This window comes from Lissotriton vulgaris, chromosome 7 (assembly GCF_964263255.1).
Source record: "Lissotriton vulgaris chromosome 7, aLisVul1.2, whole genome shotgun sequence".
In the NCBI taxonomy this organism is placed as follows: domain Eukaryota; kingdom Metazoa; phylum Chordata; class Amphibia; order Caudata; family Salamandridae; genus Lissotriton; species Lissotriton vulgaris.
Window position 1 is genome coordinate 1,419,599,469 of NC_141695.1, and position 23,704 is coordinate 1,419,623,172.

Sequence of the window (23,704 nt, forward strand, 5' to 3'; positions counted from 1 at the left end):
CGACAGGAGCAAACGTATGCCAAAAATGTAAGCAGAATGAGCTTTTCAGTGAATAGCAGCCAGGCACATTATAGCTAGTTTTACTTTTAAGTGGGGTTGGAAATGCTTTTCAGGCTCAGTACTGGGCTCAAAAGATGTAGATCTGAGGTCTCTCATGATAGCAGGTGGTTAAATAGAAATTTGCTGCTCAGCTGACCCGGCAGGAGCAAACATATGCCAAAAATGTACGCAGAATGAGCTTTTCAGTGAATAGCAGCCAGGCACATTTTAGCTAGTTTTACTTGTAAGTAGGGTTGGAAACGCTTTTTATGCTTAGTATTGGGCTCAAAACATGCAGGCCTGAGGTCTCTCATGATAGCAGGTGGTTAAATAGAAATTCGCTGCTCAGCTGACCCGGCAGGAGCAAATGTATGCCAAAAATGTACGCAGAATGAGCTTTTCAGTGAAGAGCAGCCAGGCACATTTTAGCTAGTTTTACTTGTAAGTGGAGTTGGAAAAGCTTTTCAGGATCAGTACTGGGCTCAAAACCTGCAGCCCTGAGGTCTCTCATGATAGCAGGTGGTTAAATAGAAATTCGCTGCTCAGCTGACCCTGTAGGAGCAACCGTATGCCAAAAATGTAAGCAGAATGAGCTTTTCAGTGAAAAGCAGCCAGGCACATTTTAGCTAGTTTTACTTGTAAGTGGGGTTGGAAACGCTTTTCAGGCTCAGTACTGGGCTCAAAACATGCAGCCCTGAGGTCTCTCATGATAGCAGGTGGTTAAATAGAAATTCGCTGCTCAGCTGACCCTGTAGGAGCAAACGTATGCCAAAAATGTACGCAGAATGAGCTTTTCAGTGAAAAGCAGCCAGGCACATTTTAGCTAGTTTTACTTGTAAGTGGGGTTGGAAACGCTTTTCGGGCTCAGTACTGGGCTCAAAACATGCAGCCTTGAGGTCTCTCATGATAGCAGGTGGTTAAATAGAAATTCGCTGATCAGCTGACCCTGTAGGAGCAAACGTATGCCAAAAATGAACGCAGAATGAACTTTTCAGTGAAGAGCAGCCAGGCAAATTTTAGCTAGTTTTACTTGTAAGTGGAGTTGGAAACGCTTTTCAGGCTCAGTACTGGGCTCAAAACATGCAGCCTTGAGGTCTCTCATGATAGAAGGTGGTTAAATAGAAATTCGCTGCTCAGCTGACCCTGTAGGAGCAAATGTATGCCAAAAATGTACGCAGAATGAGCTTTTCAGTGAAAAGCAGCCAGGCACATTTTAGCTAGTTTTACTTGTAAGTGGGGTTGGAAACGCTTTTCAGGCTCAGTACTGGGCTCAAAACATGCAGCCCTGAGGTCTCTCATGATAGCAGGTGGTTAAATAGAAATTTGCTGCTCAGCTGATCCTGTAGGAGCAAACGTATGCCAAAAATGTAAGCAGAATGAGCTTTTCAGTGAATAGCAGCCAGGCACATTTTAGCTAGTTTTACTTGTAAGTGGGGTTTAAAACTATTTTCAGGATCAGTACTGGGCTCAAAACATGCAGCCCCGAGGTCTCTCATGATAGCGGGTGGTTAAGTATAAATTTGCCACTTGGCTGACCCAGCAGGAGCAAACGTATGCCAAAAATGTACACAGAATGAGCTTTATAGTGAATAGCAGCCAGGCACATTTTAGCTAGTTTTACTTGTAAGTGGGGTTGGAAACGCTTTTCAGGATCAGTACTGGGCTCAAAACATGCAGCCCTGAGGTCTCTCATGATAGCAGGTGGTTAAATAGAAATTCGCTGCTCAGCTGACCCGGCAGGAGCAAACGTATGCCAAAAATGTACGCAGAATGAGCTTTTTAGTGAAGAGCAGCCAGGCACATTTTAGCTAGTTTTACTTGTAAGAGGGTTGGAAACACTTTTCAGGATCAGTACTGGGTTCAAAACATGCAGCCCTGAGGTCTCTCATGATAGCAGGTGGTTAAATAGAAATTCGCTGATCAGCTGACCCTGTAGGAGCAAACGTATGCCAAAAATGTACGCAGAGTGAGATTTTCTGAGAAGAGCAGCCAGGCACATTTTAGCTAGTTTTACTTGTAAGTGGGGTTGGAAACGCTTTTCGGGCTCAGTACTGGGCTCAAAACATGCAGCCCTGAGGTCTCTCATGATAGCAGGTGGTTAAATAGAAATTCGCTGCTCAGCTGACCCGGCAGGAGCAAACGTATGCCAAAAATGTACGCAGAATGAGATTTTCAGTGAAGAGCAGCCAGGCACATTTTAGCTAGTTTTACTTGTAAGTGGGGTTGGAAATGCTTTTCAGGCTCAGTACTGGGCTCAAAAGATGCAGCTCTGAGGTCTCTCCTGATAGCAGGTGGTTAAGTATAAATTTGCCACTTGGCTGACCCAGCAGGAGCAAACGTATGCCAAAAATGTACACAGAATGAGCTTTTCAGTGAATAGCAGCCAGGCACATTTTAGCTAGTTTTACTTGTAAGTGGGGTTGGAAACGCTTTTCAGGATCAGTACTGGGCTCAAAACATGCATTCCTGAGGTCTCTCATGATAGCAGGTGGTTAAATAGAAATTCGCTGATCATCTGACCCTGTAGGAGCAACCGTATGCCAAAAATGTAAGCAGAATGAGCTTTTCAGTGAATAGCAGCCAGGCAAAATTTAGCTAGTTTTACTTGTAAGTGGGGTTGGAAACGCTTTTCAGGATCAGTACTGGGCTCAAAACATGCAGCCCTGAGGTCTCTCATGATAGCAGGTGGTTAAATAGAAATTCGCTGCTCAGCTGACCCTGTAGGAGCAACCGTATGCCAAAAATGTAAGCAGAATGAGCTTTTCAGTGAATAGCAGCCAGGCACATTTTAGCTAGTTTTACTTGTAAGAGGTTTGGAAACTCTTTTCAGGATCAGTACTGGGCTCAAAACATGCAGCCCTGAGGTCTCTCATGATAGCAGGTGGTTAAATAGAAATTCGCTGATCAGCTGACCCTGTAGGAGCAAACGTATGCCAAAAATGTACGCAGAGTAACATTTTCAGTGAAGAGCAGCCAGGCACATTTTAGCTAGTTTTACTTGTAAGTGGGGTTGGAAACGCTTTTCGGTCTCAGTACTGGGCTCAAAACATGCAGCCTTGAGGTCTCTCATGATAGCAGGTGGTTAAATAGAAATTCGCTGATCAGCTGACCCTGTAGGAGCAAACGTATGCCAAAAATGTACGCAGAATGAGCTTTTCAGTGAAGAGCAGCCAGGCAAATTTTAGCTAGTTTTACTTGTAAGTGGAGTTGGAAACGCTTTTCAGGCTCAGTACTGGGCTCAAAACATGCAGCCTTGAGGTCTCTCATGATAGCAGGTGGTTAAATAGAAATTCGCTGCTCAGCTGACCCTGTAGGAGCAAACGTATGCCAAAAATGTAAGCAGAATGAGCTTTTCAGTGAATAGCAGCCAGGCACATTTTAGCTAGTTTTACTTGTAAGTGGGGTTTGAAACTCTGCCAAAAATGTAAGCAGAATGAGCTTTTCAGTGAATAGCAGCCAGGCACATTTTAGCTAGTTTTACTTGTAAGAGGGTTGGAAACGCTTTTCAGGATCAGTACTGGGCTCAAAACATGCAGCCCTGAGGTCTCTCATGATAGCAGGTGGTTAAATAGAAATTCGCTGATCAGCTGACCCGGCAGGAGCAAATGTATGCCAAAAATGTACACAGAATGAGCTTTTCAGTGAAAAGCAGCCAGGCACATTTTAGCTAGTTTTACTTGTAAGTGGGGTTGGAAATGCTTTTTAGGCTCAGTACTGGGCTCAAAACATGCAGCCCTGAGGTCTCTCATGATAGCAGGTGGTTAAATAGAAATTCGCTGCTCAGCTGACCCTGTAGGAGCAAACGTATGCCAAAAATGTAAGCAGAATGAGCTTTTCAGTGAATAGCAGCCAGGCACATTTTAGCTAGTTTTACTTGTAAGTGGGGTTTGAAACTCTTTTCAGGATCAGTACTGGGCTCAAAACATGCAGCCCTGAGGTCTCTCATGATAGCAGGTGGTTAAATAGAAATTCGCTGATCAGCTGACCCTGTAGGAGCAAATGTATGCCAAAAATGTACGCAGAATGAGCTTTTCAGTGAAAAGCAGCCAGGCACATTTTAGCTAGTTTTACTTGTAAGTGGGGTTGGAAATGCTTTTCAGGCTCAGTACTGGGCTCAAAACATGCAGCCTTGAGGTCTCTCATGATAGCAGGTGGTTAAATAGAAATTCGCTGATCAGCTGACCCTGTAGGAGCAAACGTATGCCAAAAATGTACGCAGAATGAGCTTTTCAGTGAAGAGCATCCAGGCAAATTTTAGCTAGTTTTACTTGTAAGTGGAGTTGGTAACGCTTTTCAGGCTCAGTACTGGGCTCAAAACATGCAGCCTTGAGGTCTCTCATGATAGCAGGTGGTTAAATAGAAACTCGCTGCTCAGCTGACCCTGTAGGAGCAAACGTATGCCAAAAATGTACGCAGAGTGAGATTTTCAGTGAAGAGCAGCCAGGCACATTTTAGCTAGTTTTACTTGTAAGTGGGGTTGGAAACGCTTTTCGGGCTCAGTACTGGGCTCAAAACATGCAGCCTTGAGGTCTCTCATGATAGCAGGTGGTTAAATAGAAATTCGCTGATCAGCTGACCCTGTAGGAGCAAACGTATGCCAAAAATGTACGCAGAATGAGCTTTTCAGTGAAGAGCAGCCAGGCAAATTTTAGCTAGTTTTACTTGTAAGTGGAGTTGGAAACGCTTTTCAGGCTCAGTACTGGGCTCAACACATGCAGCCTTGAGGTCTCTCATGATAGCAGGTGGTTAAATAGAAATTCGCTGCTCAGCTGACCCTGTAGGAGCAAACATATGCCAAAAATGTACGCAGAATGAGCTTTTCAGTGAATAGCAGCCAGGCACATTTTAGCTAGTTTTACTTGTAAGTGGGGTTTGAAACTCTTTTCAGGATCAGTACTGGGCTCAAAACATGCAGCCCTGAGGTCTCTCATGATAGCAGGTGGTTAAATAGAAATTCGCTGATCAGCTGACCCTGTAGGAGCAAAAGTATGCCAAAAATGTACGCAGAGTGAGATTTTCAGTGAAGAGCAGCCAGGCACATTTTAGCTAGTTTTACTTGTAAGTGGGGTTGGAAACGCTTTTCGGGCTCAGTACTGGGCTCAAAACATGCAGCCTTGAGGTCTCTCATGATAGCAGGTGGTTAAATAGAAATTCGCTGATCAGCTGACCCTGTAGGAGCAAACGTATGCCAAAAATGTACGCAGAATGAGCTTTTCAGTGAAGAGCAGCCAGGCAAATTTTAGCTAGTTTTACTTGTAAGTGGAGTTGGAAACGCTTTTCAGGCTCAGTACTGGGCTCAAAACATGCAGCCTTGAGGTCTCTCATGATAGCTGGTGGTTAAATAGAAATTCGCTGCTCAATTGACCCGACAGGAGCAAACGTATGCCAAAAATGTAAGCAGAATGAGCTTTTCAGTGAATAGCAGCCAGGCACATTATAGCTAGTTTTACTTTTAATTGGGGTTGGAAATGCTTTTCAGGCTCAGTACTGGGCTCAAAAGATGCAGCTTTGAGGTCTCTCATGATAGCAGGTGGTTAAATAGAAATTTGCTGCTCAGCTGACCCGGCAGGAGCAAACATATGCCAAAAATGTACGCAGAATGAGCTTTTCAGTGAATAGCAGCCAGGCACATTTTAGCTAGTTTTACTTGTAAGTGGGGTTGGAAACGCTTTTTATGCTCAGTATTGGGCTCAAAACATGCAGGCCTGAGGTCTCTCATGATAGCAGGTGGTTAAATAAAAATTCGCTGCTCAGCTGACCCTGTAGGAGCAACCGTATGCCAAAAATGTAAGCAGAATGAGCTTTTCAGTGAAAAGCAGCCAGGCACATTTTAGCTAGTTTTACTTGTAAGTGGGGTTGGAAACGCTTTTCAGGCTCAGTACTGGGCTCAAAACAGCTCAAAACATGCAGCCCTGAGGTCTCTCATGATAGCAGGTGGTTAAATAGAAATTCCCTGCTCAGCTGACCCTGTAGGAGCAAACGTATGCCAAAAATGTACGCAGAATAAGCTTTTCAGTGAAAAGCAGCCAGGCACATTTTAGCTAGTTTTACTTGTAAGTGGGGTTGGAAACGCTTTTCGGGCTCAGTACTGGGCTCAAAACATGCAGCCTTGAGGTCTCTCATGATAGCAGGTGGTTAAATAGAAATTTGCTGATCAGCTGACCCTGTAGGAGCAAACGTATGCCAAAAATGAACGCAGAATGAACTTTTCAGTGAAGAGCAGCCAGGCAAATTTTAGCTAGTTTTACTTGTAAGTGGAGTTGGAAATGCTTTTCAGGCTCAGTACTGGGCTCAAAACATGCAGCCTTGAGGTCTCTCATGATAGCAGGTGGTTAAATAGAAATTTGCTGCTCAGCTGACCCTGTAGGAGCAAATGTATGCCAAAAATGTACGCAGAATGAGCTTTTCAGTGAAAAGCAGCCAGGCACATTTTAGCTAGTTTTACTTGTAAGTGGGGTTGGAAACGCTTTTCAGGCTCAGTACTGGGCTCAAAACATGCAGCCCTGAGGTCTCTCATGATAGCAGGTGGTTAAATAGAAATTCGCTGCTCAGTTGATCCTGTAGGAGCAAACGTATGCCAAAAATGTAAGCAGAATGAGCTTTTCAGTGAATAGCAGCCAGGCACATTTTAGCTAGTTTTACTTGTAAGTGGGGTTTGAAACTATTTTCAGGATCAGTACTGGGCTCAAAACATGCAGCCCTGAGGTCTCTCATGATAGCAGGTGGTTAAATAGAAATTCGCTGCTCAGCTGACCCGGCAGGAGCAAACGTATGCCAAAAATGTAAGCAGAATGAGCTTTTCAGTGAATAGCAGCCAGGCACATTATAGCTAGTTTTACTTTTAAGTGGGGTTGGAAATGCTTTTCAGGCTCAGTACTGGGCTCAAAAGATGCAGCTCTGAGGTCTCTCCTGATAGCGGGTGGTTAAGTATAAATTTGCCACTTGGCTGACCCAGCAGGAGCAAACGTATGCCAAAAATGTACACAGAATGAGATTTTCAGTGAATAGCAGCCAGGCACATTTTAGCTAGTTTTACTTGTAAGTGGGGTTGGAAATGCTTTTCAGGATCAGTACTGGGCTCAAAACATGCAGCCCTGAGGTCTCTCATGATAGCAGGTGGTTAAATAGAAATTCGCTGCTCAGCTGACCCGGCAAGAGCAAACGTATGCCAAAAATGTACGCAGAATGAGCTTTTTAGTGAAGAGCAGCCAGGCACATTTTAGCTAGTTTTACTTGTAAGAGGGTTGGAAACTCTTTTCAGGATCAGTACTGGGCTCAAAACATGCAGCCTTGAGGTCTCCATGATAGCAGGTGGTTAAATAGAAATTCGCTGATCAGCTGACCCTGTAGAAGCAAACGTATGCCAAAAATGTACGCAGAGTGAGATTTTCAGTGAAGAGCAGCCAGGCACATTTTAGCTAGTTTTACTTGTAAGTGGGGTTTGAAACTCTTTTCAGGATCAGTACTGGGCTCAAAACATGCAGCCCTGAGGTCTCTCATGATAGCAGGTGGTTAAATAGAAATTCGCTGATCAGCTGACCCTGTAGGAGCAAATGTATGCCAAAAATGTACGCAGAATGAGCTTTTCAGTGAAAAGCAGCCAGGCACATTTTAGCTAGTTTTACTTGTAAGTGGGGTTGGAAACGCTTTTCAGGCTCAGTACTGGGCTCAAAACATGCAGCCTTGAGGTCTCTCATGATAGCAGGTGGTTAAATAGAAATTCGCTGATCAGCTGACCCTGTAGGAGCAGACGTATGCCAAAAATGTACGCAGAATGAGCTTTTCAGTGAAGAGCAGCCAGGCAAATTTTAGCTAGTTTTACTTGTAAGTGGAGTTGGTAACGCTTTTCAGGCTCAGTACTGGGCTCAAAACATGCAGCCTTGAGGTCTCTCATGATAGCAGGTGGTTAAATAGAAATTCGCTGCTCAGCTGACCCTGTAGGAGCAAACGTATGCCAAAAATGTACGCAGAGTGAGATTTTCAGTGAAGAGCAGCCAGGCACATTTTAGCTAGTTTTACTTGTAAGTGGGGTTGGAAACGCTTTTCGGGCTCAGTACTGGGCTCAAAACATGCAGCCTTGAGGTCTCTCATGATAGCAGGTGGTTAAATAGAAATATGCTGATCAGCTGACCCTGTAGGAGCAAACGTATGCCAAAAATGAACGCAGAATGAACTTTTCAGTGAAGAGCAGCCAGGCAAATTTTAGCTAGTTTTACTTGTAAGTGGAGTTGGAAACGCTTTTCAGGCTCAGTACTGGTCTCAAAACATGCAGCCTTGAGGTCTCTCATGATAGCAGGTGGTTAAATAGAAATTTGCTGCTCAGCTGACCCTGTAGGAGCAAATGTATGCCAAAAATGTACGCAGAATGAGCTTTTCAGTGAAAAGCAGCCAGGCACATTTTAGCTAGTTTTACTTGTAAGTGGGGTTGGAAACGCTTTTCAGGCTCAGTACTGGGCTCAAAACATGCAGCCCTGAGGTCTCTCATGATAGCAGGTGGTTAAATAGAAATTCGCTGCTCAGCTGATCCTGTAGGAGCAAACGTATGCCAAAAATGTAAGCAGAATGAGCTTTTCAGTGAATAGCAGCCAGGCACATTTTAGCTAGTTTTACTTGTAAGTGGGGTTTGAAACTATTTTCAGGATCAGTACTGGGCTCAAAACATGCAGCCCTGATGTCTCTCATGATAGCAGGTGGTTAAATAGAAATTCGCTGCTCAGCTGACCCGGCGGGAGCAAACATATGCCAAAAATGTAAGCAGAATGAGCTTTTCAGTGAATAGCAGCCAGGCACATTATAGCTAGTTTTACTTTTAAGTGGGGTTGGAAATGCTTTTCAGGCTCAGTACTGGGCTCAAAAGATGCAGCTCTGAGGTCTCTCCTGATAGCGGGTGGTTAAGTATAAATTTGCCACTTGGCTGACCCAGCAGGAGCAAACGTATGCCAAAAATGTACACAGAATGAGATTTTCAGTGAATAGCAGCCAGGCACATTTTAGCTAGTTTTACTTGTAAGTGGGGTTGGAAACGCTTTTCAGGATCAGTACTGGGCTCAAAACATGCAGCCCTGAGGTCTCTCATGATAGCAGGTGGTTAAATAGAAATTCGCTGCTCAGCTGACCCGGCAGGAGCAAACGTATGCCAAAAATGTACGCAGAATGAGCTTTTTAGTGAAGAGCAGCCAGGCACATTTTAGCTAGTTTTACTTGTAAGAGGGTTGGAAACTCTTTTCAGGATCAGTACTGGGCTCAAAACATGCAGCCTTGAGGTCTCCATGATAGCAGGTGGTTAAATAGAAATTCGCTGATCAGCTGACCCTGTAGGAGCAAATGTATGCCAAAATGTACGCAGAGTGAGATTTTCAGTGAAGAGCAGCCAGGCACATTTTAGCTAGTTTTACTTGTAAGTGGGGTTGGAAACGCTTTTCGGGCTCAGTACTGGGCTCAAAACATGCAGCCTTGAGGTCTCTCATGATAGCAGGTGGTTAAATAGAAATTCGCTGATCAGCTGACCCTGTAGGAGCAAACGTATGCCAAAAATGTACGCAGAATGAGCTTTTCAGTGAAGAGCAGCCAGGCAAATTTTAGCTAGTTTTACTTGTAAGTGGAGTTGGAAATGCTTTTCAGGCTCAGTACTGGGCTCAAAACATGCAGCCTTGAGGTCTCTCATGATAGCAGGTGGTTAAATAGAAATTCGCTGCTCAGCTGACCCTGTAGGAGCAAACGTATGCCAAAAATGTAAGCAGAATGAGCTTTTCAGTGAATAGCAGCCAGGCACATTTTAGCTAGTTTTACTTGTAAGTGGGGTTTGAAACTCTTTTCAGGATCAGTACTGGGCTCAAAACATGCAGCCCTGAGGTCTCTCATGATAGCAGGTGGTTAAATAGAAATTCGCTGATCAGCTGACCCTGTAGGAGCAAATGTATGCCAAAAATGTACGCAGAATGAGCTTTTCAGTGAAAAGCAGCCAGGCACATTTTAGCTAGTTTTACTTGTAAGTGGGGTTGGAAATGCTTTTCAGGCTCAGTACTGGGCTCAAAACATGCAGCCTTGAGGTCTCTCATGATAGCAGGTGGTTAAATAGAAATTCGCTGATCAGCTGACCCTGTAGGAGCAAACGTATGCCAAAAATGTACGCAGAATGAGCTTTTCAGTGAAGAGCAGCCAGGCACATTTTAGCTAGTTTTACTTGTAAGTGGGGTTGGAAACGCTTTTCGGGCTCAGTACTGGGCTCAAAACATGCAGCCTTGAGGTCTCTCATGATAGCAGGTGGTTAAATAGAAATTCGCTGATCATCTGACCCTGTAGGAGCAAACGTATGCCAAAAATGTACGCAGAATGAGCTTTTCAGTGAAGAGCAGCCAGGCAAATTTTAGCTAGTTTTACTTGTAAGTGGAGTTGGAAACGCTTTTCAGGCTCAGTACTGGGCTCAACACATGCAGCCTTGAGGTCTCTCATGATAGCAGGTAGTTAAATAGAAATTCGCTGCTCAGCTGACCCTGTAGGAGCAAACATATGCCAAAAATGTACGCAGAATGAGCTTTTCAGTGAATAGCAGCCAGGCACATTTTAGCTAGTTTTACTTGTAAGTGGGGTTTGAAACTCTTTTCAGGATCAGTACTGGGCTCAAAACATGCAGCCCTGAGGTCTCTCATGATAGCAGGTGGTTAAATAGAAATTCGCTGATCAGCTGACCCTGTAGGAGCAAACGTATGCCAAAAATGTACGCAGAGTGAGATTTTCAGTGAAGAGCAGCCAGGCAAATTTTAGCTAGTTTTACTTGTAAGTGGAGTTAGAAACGCTTTTCAGGCTCAGTACTGGGCTCAAAACATGCAGCCTTGAGGTCTCTCATGATAGCTGGTGGTTAAATAGAAATTCGCTGCTCAGCTGACCCGACAGGAGCAAACGTATGCCAAAAATGTAAGCAGAATGAGCTTTTCAGTGAATAGCAGCCAGGCACATTATAGCTAGTTTTACTTTTAAGTGGGGTTGGAAATGCTTTTCAGGCTCAGTACTGGGCTCAAAAGATGCAGCTCTGAGGTCTCTCATGATAGCAGGTGGTTAAATAGAAATTTGCTGCTCAGCTGACCCGGCAGGAGCAAACATATGCCAAAAATGTACGCAGAATGAGCTTTTCAGTGAATAGCAGCCAGGCACATTTTAGCTAGTTTTACTTGTAAGTGGGGTTGGAAACGCTTTTTATGCTCAGTATTGGGCTCAAAACATGCAGCCTTGAGGTCTCTCATGATAGCAGGTGGTTAAATAGAAATTCGCTGATCAGCTGACCCTGTAGGAGCAAACGTATGCCAAAAATGTACGCAGAATGAGCTTTTCAGTGAAGAGCAGCCAGGCACATTTTAGCTAGTTTTACTTGTAAGTGGGGTTGGAAACGCTTTTCGGGCTCAGTACTGGGCTCAAAACATGCAGCCTTGAGGTCTCTCATGATAGCAGGTGGTTAAATAGAAATTCGCTGATCAGCTGACCCTGTAGGAGCAAACGTATGCCAAAAATGTACGCAGAATGAGCTTTTCAGTGAAGAGCAGCCAGGCAAATTTTAGCTAGTTTTACTTGTAAGTGGAGTTGGAAACGCTTTTCAGGCTCAGTACTGGGCTCAACACATGCAGCCTTGAGGTCTCTCATGATAGCAGGTGGTTAAATAGAAATTCGCTGCTCAGCTGACCCTGTAGGAGCAAACATATGCCAAAAATGTACGCAGAATGAGCTTTTCAGTGAATAGCAGCCAGGCACATTTTAGCTAGTTTTACTTGTAAGTGGGGTTTGAAACTCTTTTCAGGATCAGTACTGGGCTCAAAACATGCAGCCCTGAGGTCTCTCATGATAGCAGGTGGTTAAATAGAAATTCGCTGATCAGCTGACCCTGTAGGAGCAAACGTATGCCAAAAATGTACGCAGAGTGAGATTTTCAGTGAAGAGCAGCCGGGCAAATTTTAGCTAGTTTTACTTGTAAGTGGAGTTAGAAACGCTTTTCAGGCTCAGTACTGGGCTCAAAACATGCAGCCTTGAGGTCTCTCATGATAGCTGGTGGTTAAATAGAAATTCGCTGCTCAGCTGACCCGACAGGAGCAAACGTATGCCAAAAATGTAAGCAGAATGAGCTTTTCAGTGAATAGCAGCCAGGCACATTATAGCTAGTTTTACTTTTAAGTGGGGTTGGAAATGCTTTTCAGGCTCAGTACTGGGCTCAAAAGATGTAGATCTGAGGTCTCTCATGATAGCAGGTGGTTAAATAGAAATTTGCTGCTCAGCTGACCCGGCAGGAGCAAACATATGCCAAAAATGTACGCAGAATGAGCTTTTCAGTGAATAGCAGCCAGGCACATTTTAGCTAGTTTTACTTGTAAGTGGGGTTGGAAACGCTTTTTATGCTTAGTATTGGGCTCAAAACATGCAGGCCTGAGGTCTCTCATGATAGCAGGTGGTTAAATAGAAATTCGCTGCTCAGCTGACCCGGCAGGAGCAAATGTATGCCAAAAATGTACGCAGAATGAGCTTTTCAGTGAAGAGCAGCCAGGCACATTTTAGCTAGTTTTACTTGTAAGTGGAGTTGGAAAAGCTTTTCAGGATCAGTACTGGGCTCAAAACCTGCAGCCCTGAGGTCTCTCATGATAGCAGGTGGTTAAATAGAAATTCGCTGCTCAGCTGACCCTGTAGGAGCAACCGTATGCCAAAAATGTAAGCAGAATGAGCTTTTCAGTGAAAAGCAGCCAGGCACATTTTAGCTAGTTTTACTTGTAAGTGGGGTTGGAAACGCTTTTCAGGCTCAGTACTGGGCTCAAAACATGCAGCCCTGAGGTCTCTCATGATAGCAGGTGGTTAAATAGAAATTCGCTGCTCAGCTGACCCTGTAGGAGCAAACGTATGCCAAAAATGTACGCAGAATGAGCTTTTCAGTGAAAAGCAGCCAGGCACATTTTAGCTAGTTTTACTTGTAAGTGGGGTTGGAAACGCTTTTCGGGCTCAGTACTGGGCTCAAAACATGCAGCCTTGAGGTCTCTCATGATAGCAGGTGGTTAAATAGAAATTCGCTGATCAGCTGACCCTGTAGGAGCAAACGTATGCCAAAAATGAACGCAGAATGAACTTTTCAGTGAAGAGCAGCCAGGCAAATTTTAGCTAGTTTTACTTGTAAGTGGAGTTGGAAACGCTTTTCAGGCTCAGTACTGGGCTCAAAACATGCAGCCTTGAGGTCTCTCATGATAGAAGGTGGTTAAATAGAAATTCGCTGCTCAGCTGACCCTGTAGGAGCAAATGTATGCCAAAAATGTACGCAGAATGAGCTTTTCAGTGAAAAGCAGCCAGGCACATTTTAGCTAGTTTTACTTGTAAGTGGGGTTGGAAACGCTTTTCAGGCTCAGTACTGGGCTCAAAACATGCAGCCCTGAGGTCTCTCATGATAGCAGGTGGTTAAATAGAAATTTGCTGCTCAGCTGATCCTGTAGGAGCAAACGTATGCCAAAAATGTAAGCAGAATGAGCTTTTCAGTGAATAGCAGCCAGGCACATTTTAGCTAGTTTTACTTGTAAGTGGGGTTTAAAACTATTTTCAGGATCAGTACTGGGCTCAAAACATGCAGCCCCGAGGTCTCTCATGATAGCGGGTGGTTAAGTATAAATTTGCCACTTGGCTGACCCAGCAGGAGCAAACGTATGCCAAAAATGTACACAGAATGAGCTTTATAGTGAATAGCAGCCAGGCACATTTTAGCTAGTTTTACTTGTAAGTGGGGTTGGAAACGCTTTTCAGGATCAGTACTGGGCTCAAAACATGCAGCCCTGAGGTCTCTCATGATAGCAGGTGGTTAAATAGAAATTCGCTGCTCAGCTGACCCGGCAGGAGCAAACGTATGCCAAAAATGTACGCAGAATGAGCTTTTTAGTGAAGAGCAGCCAGGCACATTTTAGCTAGTTTTACTTGTAAGAGGGTTGGAAACACTTTTCAGGATCAGTACTGGGTTCAAAACATGCAGCCCTGAGGTCTCTCATGATAGCAGGTGGTTAAATAGAAATTCGCTGATCAGCTGACCCTGTAGGAGCAAACGTATGCCAAAAATGTACGCAGAGTGAGATTTTCTGAGAAGAGCAGCCAGGCACATTTTAGCTAGTTTTACTTGTAAGTGGGGTTGGAAACGCTTTTCGGGCTCAGTACTGGGCTCAAAACATGCAGCCCTGAGGTCTCTCATGATAGCAGGTGGTTAAATAGAAATTCGCTGCTCAGCTGACCCGGCAGGAGCAAACGTATGCCAAAAATGTACGCAGAATGAGATTTTCAGTGAAGAGCAGCCAGGCACATTTTAGCTAGTTTTACTTGTAAGTGGGGTTGGAAATGCTTTTCAGGCTCAGTACTGGGCTCAAAAGATGCAGCTCTGAGGTCTCTCCTGATAGCAGGTGGTTAAGTATAAATTTGCCACTTGGCTGACCCAGCAGGAGCAAACGTATGCCAAAAATGTACACAGAATGAGCTTTTCAGTGAATAGCAGCCAGGCACATTTTAGCTAGTTTTACTTGTAAGTGGGGTTGGAAACGCTTTTCAGGATCAGTACTGGGCTCAAAACATGCATTCCTGAGGTCTCTCATGATAGCAGGTGGTTAAATAGAAATTCGCTGATCATCTGACCCTGTAGGAGCAACCGTATGCCAAAAATGTAAGCAGAATGAGCTTTTCAGTGAATAGCAGCCAGGCAAAATTTAGCTAGTTTTACTTGTAAGTGGGGTTGGAAACGCTTTTCAGGATCAGTACTGGGCTCAAAACATGCAGCCCTGAGGTCTCTCATGATAGCAGGTGGTTAAATAGAAATTCGCTGCTCAGCTGACCCTGTAGGAGCAACCGTATGCCAAAAATGTAAGCAGAATGAGCTTTTCAGTGAAAAGCAGCCAGGCACATTTTAGCTAGTTTTACTTGTAAGTGGGGTTGGAAACGCTTTTCGGGCTCAGTACTGGGCTCAAAACATGCAGCCCTGAGGTCTCTCATGATAGCAGGTGGTTAACTAGAAATTCGCTGATCAGCTGACCCTGTAGGAGCAAACGTATGCCAAAAATGTACGCAGAATGAGCTTCTCAGTGAAGAGCAGCCAGGCAAATTTTAGCTAGTTTTACTTGTAAGTGGAGTTGGAAACGCTTTTCAGGCTCAGTACTGGGCTCAAAACATGCAGCCTTGAGGTCTCTCATGATAGCAGGTGGTTAAATAGAAATTTGCTGCTCAGCTGACCCTGTAGGAGCAACCGTATGCCAAAAATGTAAGCAGAATGAGCTTTTCAGTGAATAGCAGCCAGGCACATTTTAGCTAGTTTTACTTGTAAGAGGTTTGGAAACTCTTTTCAGGATCAGTACTGGGCTCAAAACATGCAGCCCTGAGGTCTCTCATGATAGCAGGTGGTTAAATAGAAATTCGCTGATCAGCTGACCCTGTAGGAGCAAACGTATGCCAAAAATGTACGCAGAGTAACATTTTCAGTGAAGAGCAGCCAGGCACATTTTAGCTAGTTTTACTTGTAAGTGGGGTTGGAAACGCTTTTCGGTCTCAGTACTGGGCTCAAAACATGCAGCCTTGAGGTCTCTCATGATAGCAGGTGGTTAAATAGAAATTCGCTGATCAGCTGACCCTGTAGGAGCAAACGTATGCCAAAAATGTACGCAGAATGAGCTTTTCAGTGAAGAGCAGCCAGGCAAATTTTAGCTAGTTTTACTTGTAAGTGGAGTTGGAAACGCTTTTCAGGCTCAGTACTGGGCTCAAAACATGCAGCCTTGAGGTCTCTCATGATAGCAGGTGGTTAAATAGAAATTTGCTGCTCAGCTGACCCTGTAGGAGCAAACGTATGCCAAAAATGTAAGCAGAATGAGCTTTTCAGTGAATAGCAGCCAGGCACATTTTAGCTAGTTTTACTTGTAAGTGGGGTTTGAAACTCTGCCAAAAATGTAAGCAGAATGAGCTTTTCAGTGAATAGCAGCCAGGCACATTTTAGCTAGTTTTACTTGTAAGAGGGTTGGAAACGCTTTTCAGGATCAGTACTGGGCTCAAAACATGCAGCCCTGAGGTCTCTCATGATAGCAGGTGGTTAAATAGAAATTCGCTGATCAGCTGACCCGGCAGGAGCAAATGTATGCCAAAAATGTACACAGAATGAGCTTTTCAGTGAAAAGCAGCCAGGCACATTTTAGCTAGTTTTACTTGTAAGTGGGGTTGGAAATGCTTTTTAGGCTCAGTACTGGGCTCAAAACATGCAGCCTTGAGGTCTCTCATGATAGCAGGTGGTTAAATAGAAATTCGCTGATCAGCTGACCCTGTAGGAGCAAACGTATGCCAAAAATGTACGCAGAATGAGCTTTTCAGTGAAGAGCAGCCAGGCAAATTTTAGCTAGTTTTACTTGTAAGTGGAGTTGGAAACGCTTTTCAGGCTCAGTACTGGGCTCAACACATGCAGCCCTGAGGTCTCTCATGATAGCAGGTGGTTAAATAGAAATTCGCTGCTCAGCTGACCCGGCAGGAGCAAACTTATGCCAAAAATGTACGCAGAATGAGATTTTCAGTGAAGAGCAGCCAGGCACATTTTAGCTAGTTTTACTTGTAAGTGGGGTTGGAAACGCTTTTCAGGCTCAGTACTGGGCTCAAAAGATGCAGCTCTGAGGTCTCTCCTGATAGCAGGTGGTTAAGTATAAATTTGCCACTTGGCTGACCCAGCAGGAGCAAACGTATGCCAAAAATGTACACAGAATGAGCTTTTCAGTGAATAGCAGCCAGGCACATTTTAGCTAGTTTTACTTGTAAGTGGGGTTGGAAACGCTTTTCAGGATCAGTACTGGGCTCAAAACACGCAGCCCTGAGGTCTCTCATGATAGCAGGCGGTGAAATAGAAATTCGCTGATCAGCTGACCCTGTAGGAGCAACCGTATGCCAAAAATGTAAGCAGAATGAGCTTTTCAGTGAATAGCAGCCAGGCAAAATTTAGCTAGTTTTACTTGTAAGTGGGGTTGGAAACGCTTTTCAGGATCAGTACTGGGCTCAAAACATGCAGCCCTGAGGTCTCTCATGATAGCAGGTGGTTAAATAGAAATTCGCTGCTCAGCTGACCCTGTAGGAGCAACCGTATGCCAAAAATGTAAGCAGAATGAGCTTTTCAGTGAAAAGCAGCCAGGCACATTTTAGCTAGTTTTACTTGTAAGTGGGGTTGGAAACGCTTTTCGGGCTCAGTACTGGGTTCAAAACATGCAGCCCTGAGGTCTCTCATGATAGCAGGTGGTTAAATATAAATTCGCTGATCAGCTGACCCTGTAGGAGCAAACGTATGCCAAAAATGTACGCAGAATGAGCTTTTCAGTGAAGAGCAGCCAGGCAAATTTTAGCTAGTTTTACTTGTAAGTGGAGTTGGAAACGCTTTTCAGGCTCAGTACTGGGCTCAAAACATGCAGCCTTGAGGTCTCTCATGATAGCAGGTGGTTAAATAGAAATTTGCTGCTCAGCTGACCCTGTAGGAGCAACCGTATGCCAAAAATGTAAGCAGAATGAGCTTTTCAGTGAATAGCAGCCAGGCACATTTTAGCTAGTTTTACTTGTAAGAGGTTTGGAAACTCTTTTCAGGATCAGTACTGGGCTCAAAACATGCAGCCCTGAGGTCTCTCATGATAGCAGGTGGTTAAATAGAAATTCGCTGATCAGCTGACCCTGTAGGAGCAAACGTATGCCAAAAATGTAAGCAGAATGAGCTTTTCAGTGAATAGCAGCCTGGCAAAATTTAGCTAGTTTTACTTGTAAGTGGGGTTGGAAACGCTTTTCAGGATCAGTACTGGGCTCAAAACATGCATTCCTGAGGTCTCTCATGATAGCAGGTGGTTAAATAGAAATTCGCTGATCAGCTGACCCTGTAGGAGCAACCGTATGCCAAAAATGTAAGCAGAATGAGCTTTTCAGTGAATAGCAGCCAGGCAAAATTTAGCTAGTTTTACTTGTAAGTGGGGTTGGAAACGCTTTTCAGGATCAGTACTGGGCTCAAAACATGCAGCCCTGAGGTCTCTCATGATAGCAGGTGGTTAAATAGAAATTCGCTGCTCAGCTGACCCTGTAGGAGCAACCGTATGCCAAAAATGTAAGCAGAATGAGCTTTTCAGTGAAAAGCAGCCAGGCACATTTTAGCTAGTTTTACTTGTAAGTGGGGTTGGAAACGCTTTTCGGGCTCAGTACTGGGCTCAAAACATGCAGCCCTGAGGTCTCTCATGATAGCAGGTGGTTAAATAGAAATTCGCTGATCAGCTGACCCTGTAGGAGCAAACGTATGCCAAAAATGTACGCAGAATGAGCTTCTCAGTGAAGAGCAGCCAGGCAAATTTTAGCTAGTTTTACTTGTAAGTGGAGTTGGAAACGCTTTTCAGGCTCAGTACTGGGCTCAAAACATGCAGCCTTGAGGTCTCTCATGATAGCAGGTGGTTAAATAGAAATTTGCTGCTCAGCTGACCCTGTAGGAGCAACCGTATGCCAAAAATGTAAGCAGAATGAGCTTTTCAGTGAATAGCAGCCAGGCACATTTTAGCTAGTTTTACTTGTAAGAGGTTTGGAAACTCTTTTCAGGATCAGTACTGGGCTCAAAACATGCAGCCCTGAGGTCTCTCATGATAGCAGGTGGTTAAATAGAAATTCGCTGATCAGCTGACCCGGCAGGAGCAAACTCATGCCAAAAATGTACGCAGAATGAGATTTTCAGTGAAGAGCAGCCAGGCACATTTTAGCTAGTTTTACTTGTAAGTGGGGTTGGAAACGCTTTTCAGGCTCAGTACTGGGCTCAAAAGATGCAGCTCTGAGGTCTCTCCTGATAGCAGGTGGTTAAGTATAAATTTGCCACTTGGCTGACCCAGCAGGAGCAAACGTATGCCAAAAATGTACACAGAATGAGCTTTTCAGTGAAGAGCAGCCAGGCAAATGTTAGCTAGTTTTACTTGTAAGTGGAGTTGGGAACGCTTTTCAGGCTCAGTACTGGGCTCAAAACATGCAGCCTTGAGGTCTCTCATGATAGCAGGTGGTTAAATAGAAATTCGCTGCTCAGCTGACCCTGTAGGAGCAAACGTATACCAAAAATGTAAGCAGAATGAGCTTTTCAGTGAATAGCAGCCAGGCACATTTTAGCTAGTTTTACTTGTAAGAGGGTTGGAAACGCTTTTCAGGATCAGTACTGGGCTCAAAACATGCAGCCCTGAGGTCTCTCATGATAGCAGGTGGTTAAATAGAAATTCGCTGCTCAGCTGACCCGGCAGGAGCAAATGTATGCCAAAAATGTACACAGAATGAGCTTTTCAGTGAAAAGCAGCCAGGCACATTTTAGCTAGTTATACTTGTAAGTGGGGTTGGAAACGCTTTTCAGGCTCAGTACTGGGCTCAAAACATGCAGCCTTGAGGTCTCTCATGATAGCAGGTGGTTAAATAGAAATTCGCTGATCAGCTGACCCTGTAGGAGCAAACGTATGCCAAAAATGTACGCAGAATGAGCTTTTCAGTGAAGAGCAGCCAGGCAAATTTTAGCTAGTTTTACTTGTAAGTGGAGTTGGAAACGCATTTCAGGCTCAGTACTGGGCTCAACACATGCAGCCTTGAGGTCTCTCATGATAGCAGGTGGTTAAATAGAAATTCGCTGCTCAGCTGACCCTGTAGGAGCAAACATATGCCAAAAATGTACGCAGAATGAGCTTTTCAGTGAATAGCAGCCAGGCACATTTTAGCTAGTTTTACTTGTAAGTGGGGTTTGAAACTCTTTTCAGGATCAGTACTGGGCTCAAAACATGCAGCCCTGAGGTCTCTCATGATAGCAGGTGGTTAAATAGAAATTCGCTGATCAGCTGACCCTGTAGGAGCAAACGTATGCCAAAAATGTACGCAGAGTGAGATTTTCAGTGAAGAGCAGCCAGGCAAATTTTAGCTAGTTTTACTTGTAAGTGGAGTTGGAAACGCTTTTCAGGCTCAGTACTGGGCTCAAAACATGCAGCCTTGAGGTCTCTCATGATAGCTGGTGGTTAAATAGAAATTCGCTGCTCAGCTGACCCGACAGGAGCAAACGTATGCCAAAAATGTAAGCAGAATGAGCTTTTCAGTGAATAGCAGCCAGGCACATTATAGCTAGTTTTACTTTTAAGTGGGGTTGGAAATGCTTTTCAGGCTCAGTACTGGGCTCAAAAGATGCAGCTCTGAGGTCTCTCATGATAGCAGGTGGTTAAATAGAAATTTGCTGCTCAGCTGACCCGGCAGGAGCAAACATATGCCAAAAATGTACGCAGAATGAGCTTTTCAGTGAATAGCAGCCAGGCACATTTTAGCTAGTTTTACTTGTAAGTGGGGTTGGAAACGCTTTTTATGCTCAGTATTGGGCTCAAAACATGCAGGCCTGAGGTCTCTCATGATAGCAGGTGGTTAAATAGAAATTCGCTGCTCAGCTGACCCGGCAGGAGCAAATGTATGCCAAAAATGTATGCAGAATGAGCTTTTCAGTGAAGAGCAGCCAGGCACATTTTAGCTAGTTTTACTTGTAAGTGGAGTTGGAAAAGCTTTTCAGGATCAGTACTGGGCTCAAAACCTGCAGCCCTGAGGTCTCTCATGATAGCAGGTGGTTAAATAGAAATTCGCTGCTCAGCTGACCCTGTAGGAGCAACCGTATGCCAAAAATGTAAGCAGAATGAGCTTTTCAGTGAAAAGCAGCCAGGCACATTTTAGCTAGTTTTACTTGTAAGTGGGGTTGGAAACGCTTTTCAGGCTCAGTACTGGGCTCAAAACATGCAGCCCTGAGGTCTCTCATGATAGCAGGTGGTTAAATAGAAATTCGCTGCTCAGCTGACCCTGTAGGAGCAAACGTATGCCAAAAATGTACGCAGAATGAGCTTTTCAGTGAAAAGCAGCCAGGCACATTTTAGCTAGTTTTACTTGTAAGTGGGGTTGGAAACGCTTTTCGGGCTCAGTACTGGGCTCAAAACATGCAGCCTTGAGGTCTCTCATGATAGCAGGTGGTTAAATAGAAATTCGCTGATCAGCTGACCCTGTAGGAGCAAACGTATGCCAAAAATGTACGCAGAATGAGCTTTTCAGTGAAGAGCAGCCAGGCAAATTTTAGCTAGTTTTACTTGTAAGTGGAGTTGGAAACGCTTTTCAGGCTCAGTACTGGGCTCAAAACATGCAGCCTTGAGGTCTCTCATGATAGCAGGTGGTTAAATAGAAATTTGCTGCTCAGCTGACCCTGTAGGAGCAACCGTATGCCAAAAATGTAAGCAGAATGAGCTTTTCAGTGAATAGCAGCCAGGCACATTTTAGCTAGTTTTACTTGTAAGAGGTTTGGAAACTCTTTTCAGGATCAGTACTGGGCTCAAAACATGCAGCCCTGAGGTCTCTCATGATAGCAGGTGGTTAAATAGAAATTCGCTGATCAGCTGACCCTGTAGGAGCAAACGTATGCCAAAAATGTACGCAGAGTAACATTTTCAGTGAAGAGCAGCCAGGCACATTTTAGCTAGTTTTACTTGTAAGTGGGGTTGGAAACGCTTTTCGGTCTCAGTACTGGGCTCAAAACATGCAGCCTTGAGGTCTCTCATGATAGCAGGTGGTTAAATAGAAATTCGCTGATCAGCTGACCCTGTAGGAGCAAACGTATGCCAAAAATGTACGCAGAATGAGCTTTTCAGTGAAGAGCAGCCAGGCAAATTTTAGCTAGTTTTACTTGTAAGTGGAGTTGGAAACGCTTTTCAGGATCAGTACTGGGCTCAAAACATGCAGCCCTGAGGTCTCTCATGATAGCAGGTGGTTAAATAGAAATCTGCTGATCAGCTGACCCTGTAGGAGAAACGTATGCCAAAAATGTACGCAGAATGAGATTTTCAGTGAAGAGCAGCCAGGCACATTTTAGCTAGTTTTACTTGTAAGTGGGGTTGGAAACGCTTTTCGGGCTCAGTACTGGGCTCAAAACATGCAGCCTTGAGGTCTCTCATGATAGCAGGTGGTGAAGAGCAGCCAGGCAAATTTTTGCTAGTTTTACTTGTAAGTGGAGTTGGAAACGCTTTTCAGGCTCAGTACTGGGCTCAACACATGCATCCTTGAGGTCTCTCATGATAGCAGGTGGTTAAATAGAAATTCGCTGCTCAGCTGACCCTGTAGGAGCAAACATATGCCAAAAATGTACGCAGAATGAGCTTTTCAGTGAATAGCAGCCAGGCACATTTTAGCTAGTTTTACTTGTAAGTGGGGTTTGAAACTCTTTTCAGGATCAGTAATGGGCTCAAAACATGCAGCCCTGAGGTCTCTCATGATAGCAGGTGGTTAAATAGAAATTCGCTGATCAGCTGACCCTGTAGGAGCAAACGTATGCCAAAAATGTACGCAGAGTGAGATTTTCAGTGAAGAGCAGCCAGGCAAATTTTAGCTAGTTTTACTTGTAAGTGGAGTTGGAAACGCTTTTCAGGCTCAGTACTGGGCTCAAAACATGCAGCCTTGAGGTCTCTCATGATAGCTGGTGGTTAAATAGAAATTCGCTGCTCAGCTGACCCGACAGGAGCAAACGTATGCCAAAAATGTAAGCAGAATGAGCTTTTCAGTGAATAGCAGCCAGGCACATTATAGCTAGTTTTACTTTTAAGTGGGGTTGGAAATGCTTTTCAGGCTCAGTACTGGGCTCAAAAGATGCAGCTCTGAGGTCTCTCATGATAGCAGGTGGTTAAATAGAAATTTGCTGCTCAGCTGACCCGGCAGGAGCAAACATATGCCAAAAATGTACGCAGAATGAGCTTTTCAGTGAAGAGCAGCCAGGCACAGTTTAGCTAGTTTTACTTGTAAGTGGGGTTGGAAACGCTTTTTATGCTCAGTATTGGGCTCAAAACATGCAGGCCTGAGGTCTCTCATGATAGCAGGTGGTTAAATAGAAATTCGCTGCTCAGCTGACCCGGCAGGAGCAAATGTATGCCAAAAATGTACGCAGAACGAGCTTTTCAGTGAAGAGCAGCCAGGCACATTTTAGCTAGTTTTACTTGTAAGTGGAGTTGGAAAAGCTTTTCAGGATCAGTACTGGGCTCAAAACCTGCAGCCCTGAGGTCTCTCATGATAGCAGGTGGTTAAATAGAAATTCGCTGCTCAGCTGACCCTGTAGGAGCAACCGTATGCCAAAAATGTAAGCAGAATGAGCTTTTCAGTGAAAAGCAGCCAGGCACATTTTAGCTAGTTTTACTTGTAAGTGGGATTGGAAACGCTTTTCAGGCTCAGTACTGGGCTCAAAACATGCAGCCCTGAGGTCTCTCATGATAGCAGGTGGTTAAATAGAAATTCGCTGCTCAGCTGACCCTGTAGGAGCAAACGTATGCCAAAAATGTACGCAGAATGAGCTTTTCAGTGAAAAGCAGCCAGGCACATTTTAGCTAGTTTTACTTGTAAGTGGGGTTGGAAACGCTTTTCGGGCTCAGTACTGGGCTCAAAACATGCAGCCTTGAGGTCTCTCATGATAGCAGGTGGTTAAATAGAAATTCGCTGATCAGCTGACCCTGTAGGAGCAAACGTATGCCAAAAATGAACGCAGAATGAACTTTTCAGTGAAGAGCAGCCAGGCAAATTTTAGCTAGTTTTACTTGTAAGTGGAGTTGGAAACGCTTTTCAGGCTCAGTACTGGGCTCAAAACATGCAGCCTTGAGGTCTCTCATGATAGCAGGTG